The sequence below is a fragment of the Callorhinus ursinus genome, unplaced genomic scaffold (assembly GCF_003265705.2).
Source record: "Callorhinus ursinus isolate GAN/ISIS: 27379988/994484 unplaced genomic scaffold, GSC_fseal_2.0 scaffold20, whole genome shotgun sequence".
Classification (NCBI taxonomy): domain Eukaryota; kingdom Metazoa; phylum Chordata; class Mammalia; order Carnivora; family Otariidae; genus Callorhinus; species Callorhinus ursinus.
This window is the reverse complement of record NW_027397082.1, coordinates 31,865,543-31,879,023: the sequence shown is the minus strand read 5'-3', so window position 1 is coordinate 31,879,023 and position 13,481 is coordinate 31,865,543. Positions and strand designations below refer to the sequence as shown.

Below are 13,481 nucleotides of genomic sequence, written 5' to 3'. Positions count from 1 at the left end.
AACTGGAGCCCTTGTCCACTGTTAGTGGGAATGTTGAGTGATGCAGCCACTATGAAAAACCACATGGCAGCTCCTCAAAAAACTATAAATCCAACTACCCATAGGATCTGGCGATCCCACTTCCGAGTATATACCCAAAAGAAATGGAAACAAGACCTTGAACAGATATCTGCACACCCGTGTTCATAGCAGCATCACTGTAATAGCCAAAAGGTGGAAACAACCCAAGTGTCCATGAATGGATGAATAGATACACAAAATATGATATATACACACAATGGAATATCATTTAGTCTTAAAAAGGAAGGAAATCCTGACACATGCTACAACTTGGAAGAAACTTGAGAACGTTATGTTAAGTTCAATAAGCCAGTCACAAAAAGACAAATACTGCATGATTCCACTTATCTGAGGTGCCTAGAGTAGTCACATTCATAGAGACAAAAAGTGGAATGGTGGGTTCCAGGGGTCAGTGGTGGGAGGATGGGGAGTTCATGTTTCACAGGGACAGAGTTAAGTTTGGGATGCTGCAAAAGTTCTGGAGATGGATGGTGGGCATGGTTGCCCAAGAGTATGAACATACTTAATGCCACAGAATTGTACACTTAAAAAATGCTTAAGATGATAAATTTTATATTAAATGTTTTTAACCACAGTTTTTTTCTTAATTTAAAAAACCCCGAGATTTTGTGGAAGCGACTAGGGTCTCCTCCATGGTAAGGTGGCTTTTATTTGAACCAAGTGCAAAAGTCAGGACTAATTCTAAGGGAAACAGGGCATGCATGTGTCAGTTTTCAAAACACCTCCTACCAAAGACACCAGAGAACCTGGGGGACATTCCACCCTCTTCCCAAACACAGAAACAATCCGCTAGGGAAAAACTAACTGTAAATGAAGAAAGTCGGTTGCAGAAAGTCGCCTATCAATGCCCGGCTCACGTGTGCAATTGTGTTTTGCTCACTGACCCCCTCATGCTTTCATTCTTTCATTTCCTCTTCTGCTGTGCAGACAGTTGCCAGGCACTGGGGCCGGAAGAAGCAAGAGGAGCCCAGAGCATGGGCTCTACCTTGGCGAGCTCACAGCCCAGAGGTCCTTTTGAGGAGAAGCGACCCAGTGTGGCGGAAGAAGGAAGATGACAAGTGAGAGAGAACCAGAGAGAGGAGAGGCCTCAGAAGCTCTCAAGGGCTGCTTCGGAGCAGTTGTGGGGAAATAGTTGGAGGAAGTTCCCTGCGGGGGCCTTGTCCAGGGACAAGGTTTCCAGGCAGCCTGAGGCTGTGCCTGGTGCCCTCTGCAGCCCCTGGCCCGCAGGAGGGACCCAGCAAATGTTGGCTTGTGACATGTCAGAGCAGGACCTGTGTTATGAGAAATACCAAAGTACCATCCAATCTGGACCTGGGAATGAGTTTAAAAAGCAGGCCAGGCTGCCCATGCCTCTTGGCCTGCATGGGGGGTGAGGGGAGAGAGAGACATGGGGAGAGACCGGCCCTGCCCACCACCCTGTGCTGGGAGGCCCCGCTACTCATCTGAGACATTTTGGAGGAGCAGCCCCTCTGCAAGCCTATGGCGTTCCTAAGCCAGCGATGGATTGTTTTCATTTAATTCAGAATGAACAGCAAGACTAAACTGGATCCAATTTCTGATCAGTGTCATTTCTCAGGCTTGCTCAGAAAAGACAAAATCCATTAAACTGCCCCCCTGCTCCCCTATGAGAGGCACTGAGCTCCCCGTGGCAACGAGATGGGAGCTCTTGAGGGTAAAGACTCATTTTCTGTGGATCAGTGGCTGGCTTATTGTAGGTGCTTAATAAATATTCAATCATAACAATCTTAATTACTGGATTACATCATGTCTGTCTTAGGGTGGGATATAAATAAATAATGCCATAATAATAATGAGGCTCTAACGGAGGGCTGCTCAGTTTGAGTTCCCACTACTTCGCAGGCGGTTTTAATAAATTTGGGTGGATTTCATATTTCATGAAGACATATCTGCTCACAGCAGGTAAATGCTTCTGAAGAGAAGCCTTATTTAGTATTAATGCCAGCAGAACACGTCCTGGTTTATGTCCTGTTCAAGGTTTAATTCAACTCAACGTGGCTCCCAGTTCTCCAAGTGTTTGATGGTGTCCAGTGGCCAGGAGGGTGGCAGGGCTGGGTGTTCGGGGTCCGGCCCCCATGGCTGGCTTTAGGGAAGACATTGAGACAGGCTGTTGTGATCAGCTATCGCTCTCCAACACCGCCTAGACTATCCCCCACTTAGAAAGCAATTGCAAACACAAAAGTCTTCATCCTGACAGGGTATGTAAATGAGTGAAGTTCTCTGATGGCTAGCAGGAGGGTGCATGCCCTACCTGAAGGGGCAGCCCCAGCCCCTCCCCTCACGGACGAATGCCACCCAGTGGTGCCCAATCTTCCATTAAATATAGCCAGACATGCCACTACTGCCACAAAATCTCCTGGTCTTTAAATGCTGCTAACGAATCTAAATTATTTTATAACAAAACCCTCCGGCAGCTTTCTGGGCCACATCTGGCCATGGGCTGCTTTAGGCGAATCTGGGGCTTGGAGCTAAGAGCCAGGGATATGTAAGCAAATCTATGGGCTGGTCCCTCCACAGAGGCCAGGAAAGAGCCCAAAAGCTCCTACCCTAATTGGTGGGCACCTGAGGTCTGCACTCGCTCCATTATCTGCTGGACTCGCCAAGTGACTTCCATAAATCCCCAAGACCCTGCCCCCTCTGCTGGAAAGTGAAGGGTGACAAGGTTGCTGAGCCTTCTTCAGAGGGCTGCATTAAGAACCAATGTCCCATAAAGTGATGGGGAACACTCTGCACACCAGACAGCACCATCCGTGCCAACAGAACAGTGACTAGTGGATGTCCAGGAAGCTGTGTGAAATCTCCCTGAAGTCTGGCCTCTGGAAGCCTCTGGAAGCTTCTGGAAGCAGGGCTCATCTTGGGGAGTTGGGATCTGAATGTCCCAGATAGCGAAGCTGGAGGGGAAATGGTGACCTGCAAAGCTACTCACCTAAGAGTGCAGACTGACTCTATCCCCACCTTGCAAGTCGCTTGAGCCAGTCCCTGTCCCACTGTGCTGTCCACTTCCTGCTCTGTGCCCTAAACCTGGACGGGAGAATGCAAATGAACCTCCCCTGGTGGAGTTGAGGTGCCCAGAGGGGGTCTTGGCATCTTCTGTTCCCCAATAGGAAACTAGACTAAAGGTACATGAGCCAGGCAGCCCATCTGTGGTTGTGAGCACCCTCCACCTGTTTCCCGGGGGCCTCTGCAGCAAAGGCAATGCCTTAGGGACTTTGGGATCTGCAAGGGTCCAAGAAGTAGTATTTGCCCTAGGCATGGTCATCACATCACAGCACTGGCCACAGGCGAGTGACCTCCCCAGCCCTTGGGAGAAAGTAGACAGCTACGGGCTTTCTAGAGAAACTCCTCCTGCACTGGGGTATTTTTAGCCCCACCCTCCCATATAGCCATTCCAGGGGTGTTAACGTCATGGGTGAAATTAGCCGCTCACCTTTGCCAGGCCAAGGTGGCTCCAGTGGGGTGAGCAGGGTGGGGGAACTGAAAGCGCCCCACCAAAACTCTGCACTCAGGTTTCCTGCAAGCTGGTCCAACTCTAATCTCTGGTCAAAAGTAGGAATTAGGTTTTCTTCACCCTGCTACAAATCATCTCAATGAAAAATGCATCATCATTATTTTTACAAAGGAAAAATCAACACGCACATATTCTGCTTATAAAACAATATCTGTTGGTTTTAGGTATCTTTTTACCTAATGCTTAGTGATACGTTACTGGAGAACTTTTCTTTACATAACTCCATTGTTACAGGGTTTTTTCTTTCCGTGAATATACACATTTTTACTTGGTTATTTAATAATCTACTATAAATATGTTCTTCTATTTTAAGTTTTTAATTTTTAAGCATAACCTTAGCCAACCAAACTCTAAAATTGGACATTTGTTTCGGATGTTTTGTGTACCTGCCAACATTTGTAGAGACGTTGGCCTCCTTGAAGCCACTTAATATCAAATAACCCTAAATGGGAATACCAGACAGACTGGAGTCTACAGGATGGGCTGGGCAGACCCAGGTGCCACCTCCTCTGCCACGTGACCCGAGGGACAGTCTCCGATCTCACCCTGGCTCTTGCAGAGCCACCTGACCACCGAGTTCTCGGACTCCCTGCTGCGTCTCTCTCCTTCCCCGGAGCTCCTACCTGCCCCTCAGTTCACCCTGACCCTCTCCTTCTCTCCTCCCTGCACCAGGGAATTTTCTGGTTTTTTTTTTTTTAACTATGAAACTTTTCAAATGTATACAAAAGTTCAGAAGATAGTATAGCAAATGCCCAAGGACAAAAATCCTGTTTCATGTACTCAACCCGTGTCCCCATATACTGCATGACTTAGAAGTAAGTCCCAGAGATCATCTCATTTCATTCATAAATATGAGTGTAAGTCTTTCTAAATAATAAAGCTTCTTCCTTTAACATACCATTACCATGCCTAAAAACAGGAGCTGTGATCCCTGAGTATCATCAAATACCCAGGCAGCACTCCAATTTTTCAAGTGGTCTTACAAATGTTTGCTATGTTTGTTGGAATCAGGATCCAAAAAGAGTCTATAGGTGGTGTTTAATTGATGTGTCTCCTTTAGTGTCTTTTAATCAGGTGATCCCACCTGCCTCAATTTCAATGGCTAATGTGTGAAAGAAACGTGTCACTTGTCCCGTAGGGCTGTGCACACCCCGATTTTGCTCCTTGCTTCCTCATAGTGTCATTTCATGATTTCTCTGTCCCTGTTATTCTTTTAATCTGCTAGTGAAATCCAGGGTTAGGGACTTGTTCTGATTTAGGCTTGGTTTTTTGGCAAGAATACTTCGTGAGCAATATGTATTTTCATAGGGGGCCCCTGGGGGACTGTCACCCTGACTCACTGTTTCGCCAGGGGTTTGAAACTGATAATATTCTAGTTCTACCCTTCCTTCTTTACTAGAGAAACTTTTCTTCATCCATCACTTGGCTCCTTGAACTGTTTTGTACAGTTCACAAGGGAAAGTCAAGGGAGGTACTCAACCCTGTTCCCCTCTTCAAAAGAAAGAAGCTGCTCCTGACATCTGCCCAGGGGGCCACAGAGCGTGGCTTGAGTTATTTTTTTCAGGATCTTTATGAACTCGTGGGCTCAAGCAGATTCAATGTGTCTCAGGGCGTGTGGTGTTTTCTTACTGACAAACACACACTGTATCATCCTACCTTTTGCTGGTGGGAACCTCTTCAAATTGGTCCCTGTTCTTTTGATATCTTCCCAGGGGGTTTCCTTAGCCTGCATGCCTTTAGTATGACAAGGGGTTCCAGACTCCTTCTTATACATGTTCTGCTCCAGCTCAGAGAATGCTCGTTCTTTTTAATGAGAAATCATGTTTAGAAACAAAAATCTTTGTCCAAAGGAGATTCATTGCTGTTAGCTATTCTGTTAGTTATTGCCTTTTTATTAGGAAATGCTTTTTTTCCTCTTTTTTTTTTTAAAGATTCTATTCATTTATTCGACAGAGAGAGTGAGAGAGTACAAGCAGGGAGGAGTAGTAGAGGGAGAGAGAGAAGCAGGCTTCCCGCCGAGCAGGGAGCCTGACGCGGGGCTCGATCCCACGACCCTGAGATCATGACCTGAGCCGAAGGCAGACGCTTAACCATCTGAGCCACCCAGGCGCCCCTTTTTTCCTCTTTTTTAAAAGAAAGTATATTTTGTTATGCTTTCTCTTTATATTGATTTTACACTTGATTTTTTATGTTTGCTTTATATGATCTTTTTACTTTAAATTGATATTCAATATAAATACACAAGTACTGGGTTTTACTTACCATTTGGATTTTATATTTGCATCTGTTGTCTCTAACACTAAAAAAAAAACCACTTTGCTTTCTAATGACATTAACATCCTTAATCATTTGCTTTATCTCTATCTATCTATCTATCTATCTATCTATCTATCTATATTTCTGAGAACAGTGTAAGATTTCACTTGACAGTTAATTTTGTGTGAGGCTATATCCTGACTGCGGGTGTTAAGTCAAATTAATGTATTTTCACATCATTTGAAATAACTTCCCCTCTGTGAAATTATGCCCCCTACACATTAAGTTCATTTGTTTCATTTTGCTCTAATTTTTAAGGACTGCCTTTTTCAAAGTTTCGGTTTAATCTAGCTTTATAAACTGGCAGGTACTTACATGGTTCCACATCAAATCTACCAAACAAAGTAGACTCAAAGAAGCCCAGCTCCTCTTCCCATCCCGAAACACACATGTGCCTTCCCTTCCCCACAGGTAACCATTTTGGGATTTTATTTATTCTATTGTTTTCCTTTAATATAAGTAAATATATATAAATACCTGCATACTTGGACCCTCTTCTTTTTAAGTAAATGGTACCTTATGATCCCAAGAGTCTCCCCCTTGCCCTGAGAACGACAGAGAGATGCTCCTTATCGCTTTCTACAGCTGCACGGGGCTCATGGTCCTCCACTCCTCACCTCCTCCCCGAGCCCCCGGGTTTCTCAATCCACTGCCAGCCTGCTGCAGATCTCCTCCCCGAGCCCCCGGGTTTCTCAGTCACTGCCAGTCTGCTGCAGATCTCCTACCCAGCCCCGACCCAGCCCAGGTGATCAGAATTCCACCACGCGAGCTTCCTCAGCCTGTCGTGCCCTCGCTGAGCGGCGACCTGTGCCATGCCCTTGTGTCCTCTCGTTTACCATTGCAATAGTCATGTGAAGGAATGGCCAAACTGAAGTTTGGAGAAGTCAAATCACGTGCCAGAGGTCACAGAGCTGGTCTTGGTAGACCTGGGAATAGAACCTGTACCTCTCTGAGGCCAAAATCCACAATCTTAGCCACTCAGCCTCAGAGACTCTCCTGGCCGTGCCTCCCAAAGTTCTGTCAAGTTCTGCCAAGCATCAAGAAGGTTACAAGTAGAAAGAGGTGGCTGGATTCCCCTGGCACCTGTGACCCATACCCAAAGGCCTTCAGGATGTAAGACCGCAGGATAGGTGGGAGCCTGCAGAGGCTGAGGGCTGGGACTCCTGAATTCAAGCCCCAGCCTCGTCTTCTGTTTAACTTGTGTCCAAGCTCTTACCAGTAGATCCACCTCCGAGACGCAGGGAGGATAAAGCTTCACCTTGAGTGGGAAGCCACTATGAAGCAGTAGCTCCCAGACAGCCACCTGTCGCAACAGTGGCCTGGGCCTGGCTTGGCCAGTAGCAGCATCTTCTCCGGGGCTGGTCCTTGGGCCAGCAGGGTAAGCACCACCTGGGAACTTGTTAGAGGTACACACTCTGAGGGAGGGCCACGGCAATCTGTGTTTTCACCAGCCCTCCAGCTGACTTGAGAACCATCACCCCAAGATAAGGCCAACACTGAGTTTGTAATGGTCGGGGGAGATGCAAGGCCGTAAGGAGCCCCCCTCACCCCCAGTGCTTTCCCATTCACCCACCATCACCCATTAGTGGGGCAGGGGACAAGAAGGCAGACAAAGTAAAAGTCCTCTTGGAGCTTGCATTCTGGAGAGGGCATCGACAGAGCATAAACCCATGAGCAAAGAAGGAGATGGTATGAAGGATATAAACAGGATGGAGGATGACCGAGGCTGAGAGTGAGAGTCTTTAGGCAGGACGGTCACTGAGGAAGTGACCCTTGAGCTGACACTTGAATGGGGAGAAAGAAGCAGCCTTGTAAAGATCAGGGGCAGAAAGCTCCAAGCAGAGGATCAGCAGGTGCAAAGGCCCTGAGGCAGGACGGAGCTGCATACATGAAGAGGAGCAAGGAGGCAGTACGGCTGGAGCCAGGGTGAGAGAAGTGATTCTTATATTAATCCATCTCTGAGGTCAAAGCAATCATATTACTCCTGGGCCAGAGGTGGGTATGAAGAGTTGAACAGTGGCCTTCCTCCCCAGCTGCTGCTGGGGGACAGAGCAGGCAATGCCTCGGGGTGCAGAACAGCAAGAGAACACATTTTGGCTTTGTACCCCAGCCCTGCCTTATGATCCTCTTCCTCCACATCTAGTCAAACAATTCTTCCAGGAGACCCTGCTTCTAGGGGCACTTTAGTGATTATGGCACCAGGAAAAAAAAGTCAGTCTAGGCAAACCGGGCGACCTGAAATTGAGACCAGCTCCACCGTCAATTACACAATTTAGGGCAAGGGATTTTTACCTCTCTTACTTCGTTTTGCATTTGGAATTGGAGATAGGGATGGTCTCCCCACTCCCCTGGGTGGCTGTGAAAATTAAAATATACACCGGGTATGAGACCGTTAACCCAGTATCCAGTAGGTGCTCGGAAAGTGGTAATTATCCCCATTTTTCTTCAACGGCAGAAAATTTAATTTCTTAAGGTTCACTCTTTTACAGATAATGGAAGAACCAAATAGAAATAATAATACTAGTGATCTAGGAATACACAGTTCCTGTGTAACTTCTGAACTCAGAGCACTTGACGATGGAGAAGTTGAGACATTTTCACCATGACCACACCAGCCCTGATCCCAGGAACAGACTGGCCTCATGGAAACAGTGGACGATGAGGGGCAGGGTCAAAGCCAGGAGAAGAGCAGCTCACTAGAAATACATGGTGTGAGCCACGCGTGTCATTTTAAATTTGCCAGTAGCCACATTAAAAGAGTAAAAAGAAATATGTAAAAGCAATCTTAATAATATATTTTATTAAAGCCACAATATGCAAAGTATCATCATATCCACACAAGATCCAATACACTATTCTAAACAGAAGATCTTTCACAGTCTGTTTTTGTTTTGGGAGGACTTTTTTGGGGCACCGTCTTGGAAATCCAGTGTGCGTTTCCCCCCCTCACAGCATGTCTCCGTCCAAACTAGCCAGGTTTCGGGTGCCCATTAGCCCATGTGCTTGGCGGTGGCTAAAGCGGAGAGAGTGGCTCAGTACTCAGCACATATGATCCGTGAGCCAACCTGTCCTGCCCCTGGTTTTGTGTAGTCTCATAAGCTAAAAATGCTTTTGACATACTTAAGTGGTAAAAGCAAAACAGGAATATTTTGTGATATGGGAAAATTATATAAAATTCAAATCTGTGTGTCCACAAATAAACTTTTATTGGAACTCAGCCACACCCCTTTGTTTACGGATCAACTCTGACCACCTTGCACGGCCGAGCTGGGCAGTTGTGACAAAGACCATCTGGCCTGAAAAGCTGAAAACATTTACTTTAGCCTCTTACAGAAAAAGTCTGTGGGCCCATATGTGAGGGAGTAGAGCACACCTCTCCACTCCCCCTGCTCCTCCTGACTTTCGACTTCCAGATCCCTCCAGGAGGAGAGATGGCTTACATAGACTCCACGTGCACGGTGGCTGACCTCTCCACTGGTCACCATGATTATGTTGGTGTTTGATAGCATTTTAATAAACTGGATTTACTTCATTTCACAGCACAGGTTCTATTTCTTGCATCGAAATCTTTCACTAGAAACTCCTAAGCAAAGAATTCTGAAGGAAAGGCCTTAAGGAGAGCCCCCCTGGCCCAGACGACTTGAGATAAGACTATGACACTCCCATCCTGGCACGAGGCTGGCAAGGCTAGGAGAGCAGCATCCCTAGGGAAAGGGTACCAGCAACCTGAGCCGGTGGGCTGTTTTCCAGTTGTGAGCTACAAACAGGTGTCCCCCCCTCCCCCGCAGTTCGATATATCCAGCTCCTCTGAGCTAGACACCAGACACACGTTACCACGTAACATCCCTTCACAAGGAGCCAACTCAGAGTTCCTGGTAAGAAAATCCATCTGAAGGGAGGGGTCTAATTGCTCAGGCCCCTCAGCAGGTGAGCTCCAGCAGTACCCCCTACAGTGACGTCCCATCCTTGCACCAGCCCTGAGGATATACTTACACTGCGCCGACACTGAGGTACAGAATCCCCTCAGTTCCCATAACAAATCAGTAGCTAAGGAGGTACCCTGGCCAGACTTTGCTCTCTTGCCAGGGAGAGGCAAGGAAAACAGGTGGGTGGGAAGGCAGCCATGTTCCCTGGACTTGGGCTGGGAGTGCACTTATGTTGGGGGTTGGGGGGTGCAACAGAGATATACAGACTAGACAGGCAGACAAACCCTCATCTGCATCCTCAGTGCCACTGTTAGCTGAGTGACATCCAGGACCTCTGAAAGCCTCAGTTTGCTCATCTGTAAAGAGGGGGTATGTACAGACATCACACTGGGATATCATGAGGATTCAGTAGGAAGAACACACAGGCAGTGCCTGGCACATAATGCATGCTCAGGAAATACCGGTTTCCTTATCGTGTATTTGCTTAGCTCCCTGACAGGTAGCAATTGGCGGGGCTAGAACAAAGTGGTGCCAGGCCCTAAGATAAAGACTGTACAGCATCAAGGTTAATTTAGGTCAAGACTCAGGACAGTGCAGGGCACCAAGTATAGGTTTGATAAGTATTAGCCAGCATTTACTATTTTGCTGTTATTATTAAGCCCAGAACATGCTCCACCCTCCTGAAGAAGTTTATGCAAACAACTCGTAAAGAAGAATGAGCACTAGTGAAGAAATATCTGCTGAGGCCTCCTAACAAGCAGTCTGGTACAACCACAATAGTGGAAGAACCATGGGAGTTGCCTCATGTCATTTGTGGGGACGCGAGTTTCCAACACCCAGCCCCAGAAATTCTGCATTACCCCCATCACCAGCTTTTGAACATTTCTGAATAAGACAGATGCAGAACAGAGCCAGTTTGCTGCAGAATGAGGCTAGTAAGCATCAAGCACATCCAGGCCAGAGCGAGGCCATTTTCACACACGCGGTCAGGCAGCTGGGCCCCTCCCGCCTCTGTTCCAGGGGTTCTGCCGCCAGCTGGGGCCAGGGAAGTCACTGAAGGATGGGATGCCGTAGCCCGCCGCCTGAGGACAGCTTTATTTATGCTCTTGCAGAATGTACACGCAGGCCTTGTTTTTCTGGATGATTAGGGAGCCGGCTCACATAGCGTCCGTGGTTCTACATTTAGAATTGTGTCTTCACTCACATTCTTTCCACGCAGCTCACAGCTCCTGGACTAGAAGAGAGTGGTCACTTTGCCTGGGCCCAGCCCCTGGAAAGATGCCAGCTCACCTCTGGTCTGGAGCAGGGGCTGAGTTCTCTGGCTGTGCTCTGTGTGGGGGTGGTCCACACTGGTGTGCCCACCATGACCGAGCCAGATGTGGAGTCCACGGCACGGGGCAGGTAGGGCACATTCTGGGGGAGACATCGGATTCTACAGCGGTCAGCTGTGGTCTGGCTAGCCAGACGGGCCACCCCCCCCACCCCCGCCAAGCTCCTGCTCCCAGGCCGGGCTCTTAGCGGGTCAATGGTGTTTCATTGTTCTCTCCTGACCCCTCCTGCTGACGCTGACAAAGCTGCCAGCCACTCTCTTGCCCCCAGAAAGTTCCCTGGGTCACCCTTGTGCTTTTCTTTTCTCAAGCAGCCACTTCAAGCAAACACCACCAGCTCCAGCCGCACTGCAAAGCTCACCGCTTCTAGGACCCCAAACCAGAGACGTGCCGTCAGGCGCTCCACCTGGGAAGAATTAAAAGTAAGCTGGGGAGGGAACGTGCTGAGGAGCGGGAGGAAAGGAAGTTAGGAAGACCAGGGCCCTGCGGAATGGTTTCAGCTCCTGTTACTCCACCCCAAAGCAAACTCCCCAATAAAATGAGATTTAATGAGGCAGCCTTCCCTAAAATCTAGAACAAAATGATTTGGGTCATGCACAGATAACATGTGAACTGATGATGAATTTGTTTCAATGTGTAAGAGGGGAAAAGATGAACTAGAACATCAAACCCATGATTTTGCAGGTATTGCTATTTACCACAAAGTTCTGTTTTTTTAAGAAGTCGATTTAAATTTTCCTGACAAAAATATAGTAAGTGATGGTACGGATGGTTGAAGGTGTGGCAAAAATCATCAAAAAAATGACTTCACATTTGAGAAGCTTTGCAATATACAAGCATATCCGTGTACATGAATTCATTTGATCTTCAACCCAGCAGAACTTAGGCAGTCTGTCCGTCTTAGTAAACTGTAGGCACAGAGAGGTTAAGTGATTTGGCTGGTGTCAGCTAGGAAATACAAGGGGCAGGGGTTCCGAGTCTTTTGTGTTGTGTTGTGTTGTGTTGTGTTGTGTTGTGTTGTGTTGTGTTGTGTTGTTTTAATGCTGGCTCACATCTCAAGTTGATTCTTTTCATTGGCCAGGTTGGCTAGTGTTGGTTTTGACAAGCAGGGGAGGTGGTGGGGTGGGTAAAATCAAGGGGTTCACTTAGAGCCTCCTACAAACTGTCTCAGAGTACTGATTAGTGAGCAGGTGTCCCTGTAGTCAGGTCCTAAGTTCTCAGGGCAAAAGGCAAGTTTTGAGGTTCCAAGGAGGAAAAAGGGCTGGCTAATCCTGCTGGTTGGGATCTGACCCTTCCAACTGCAGGGCAACAAGGAACTGTTCTTTCTGACTTCGTTCAAACTGAAGTGCATAGAGCCGGGTCCCTGTGACCCTGGCCACCAGCAGATTCAAGGCTGGAGGTGGTGCCAGGCCCCGAGTTAGGGCTAGGACACAGGTTGCTGGCCATGAGAAGCCCACAAGGGGCGGGGGCGAGGGCGGGGGAGGCAGTCCACAAATAGATACGGAGATACAGTGCAGTGCAGACTTTCCGGGGCTTTGAGCACCTCATATAGCAGGGTGCCTGGTGAGGACCAGCACCTCTGCTTTCCCAGGCCATGGGGCAGGGGAACATGAGAAAGCGCTCTTGGAAACAAAGACAAAAACTCTTGCTTTAAAATCGTCGCAGTGAGCAGGCTGTCACAGGGCCAACTTGAGGAAGGGAAGGGGGGCTCCCAGGGGTTGGAACAGCATGAGCAAAGGCATAGGGGTTGGAAGATGTCTGGGGGTCTGCAGGCAGTTTGGAGAGCAGGCAACCCCAGGCCAAGATAGAAAGTGGTCATTGGGCCAGGGCCTCCCAGAGCCAGAGAGGGGAGCTCTCAGCTGGCAGGACGAGACCTGTCCACCGGCACTTGGACCTTGCACACAACGGGGCCTGCCACAGCCAGGTTCACCAAGTGGGCACTTACCTTGCCTCTTCCCTGATTATTTCCCATCCTTCTGAAACTCTCCCCCTGAAATCCCAGCCTGGCCTTCCCCCAGCCTGCAGCTGGGCCTGTTATTTTGCTCCAAAAGCACAGCAGAGTGCAGCTCCTTACTCGAGGAATGCAGGCCACGGTCCTCCGAGGGGATGATGAAACAGGCTATTTCTGCCCCGGGACATCAGCAGGCCTCCGGGCGGGTGCTGGCTCCAAGGCACCCACTATCGTGTTTTTTAACGTTTCCCTAAACAAATGTTTTCCTTCGCACCTTGGGATATTTGTATTTGAATCTAGGTGCTGAAATAGCTTTAAGAAATCATTCTGGATGGAAGCTGGACTCATGGTTA

General features: G+C 48.1%; 1 protein-coding gene across 2 annotated transcripts in view; it reads left to right on the top strand.

The window, feature by feature from the left end:
* Positions 1-11,048: 11,048 nt before the first annotated feature.
* The window catches only part of CUNH10orf71 (chromosome unknown C10orf71 homolog), a 29,218-nt gene continuing 26,785 nt past the window's right edge, over positions 11,049-13,481 (top strand). Inside the window, exons 1-2 of one of the 2 annotated variants that reach the window (XM_073904508.1) lie at positions 11,049-11,250; positions 11,492-11,599. The gene's annotated coding sequence lies outside the window, so the exon portion shown is untranslated. Of the gene's footprint in view, positions 11,251-11,436; positions 11,600-13,481 lie in introns of those variants that run through there. The other variant, XM_073904509.1, reaches the window with a different exon arrangement.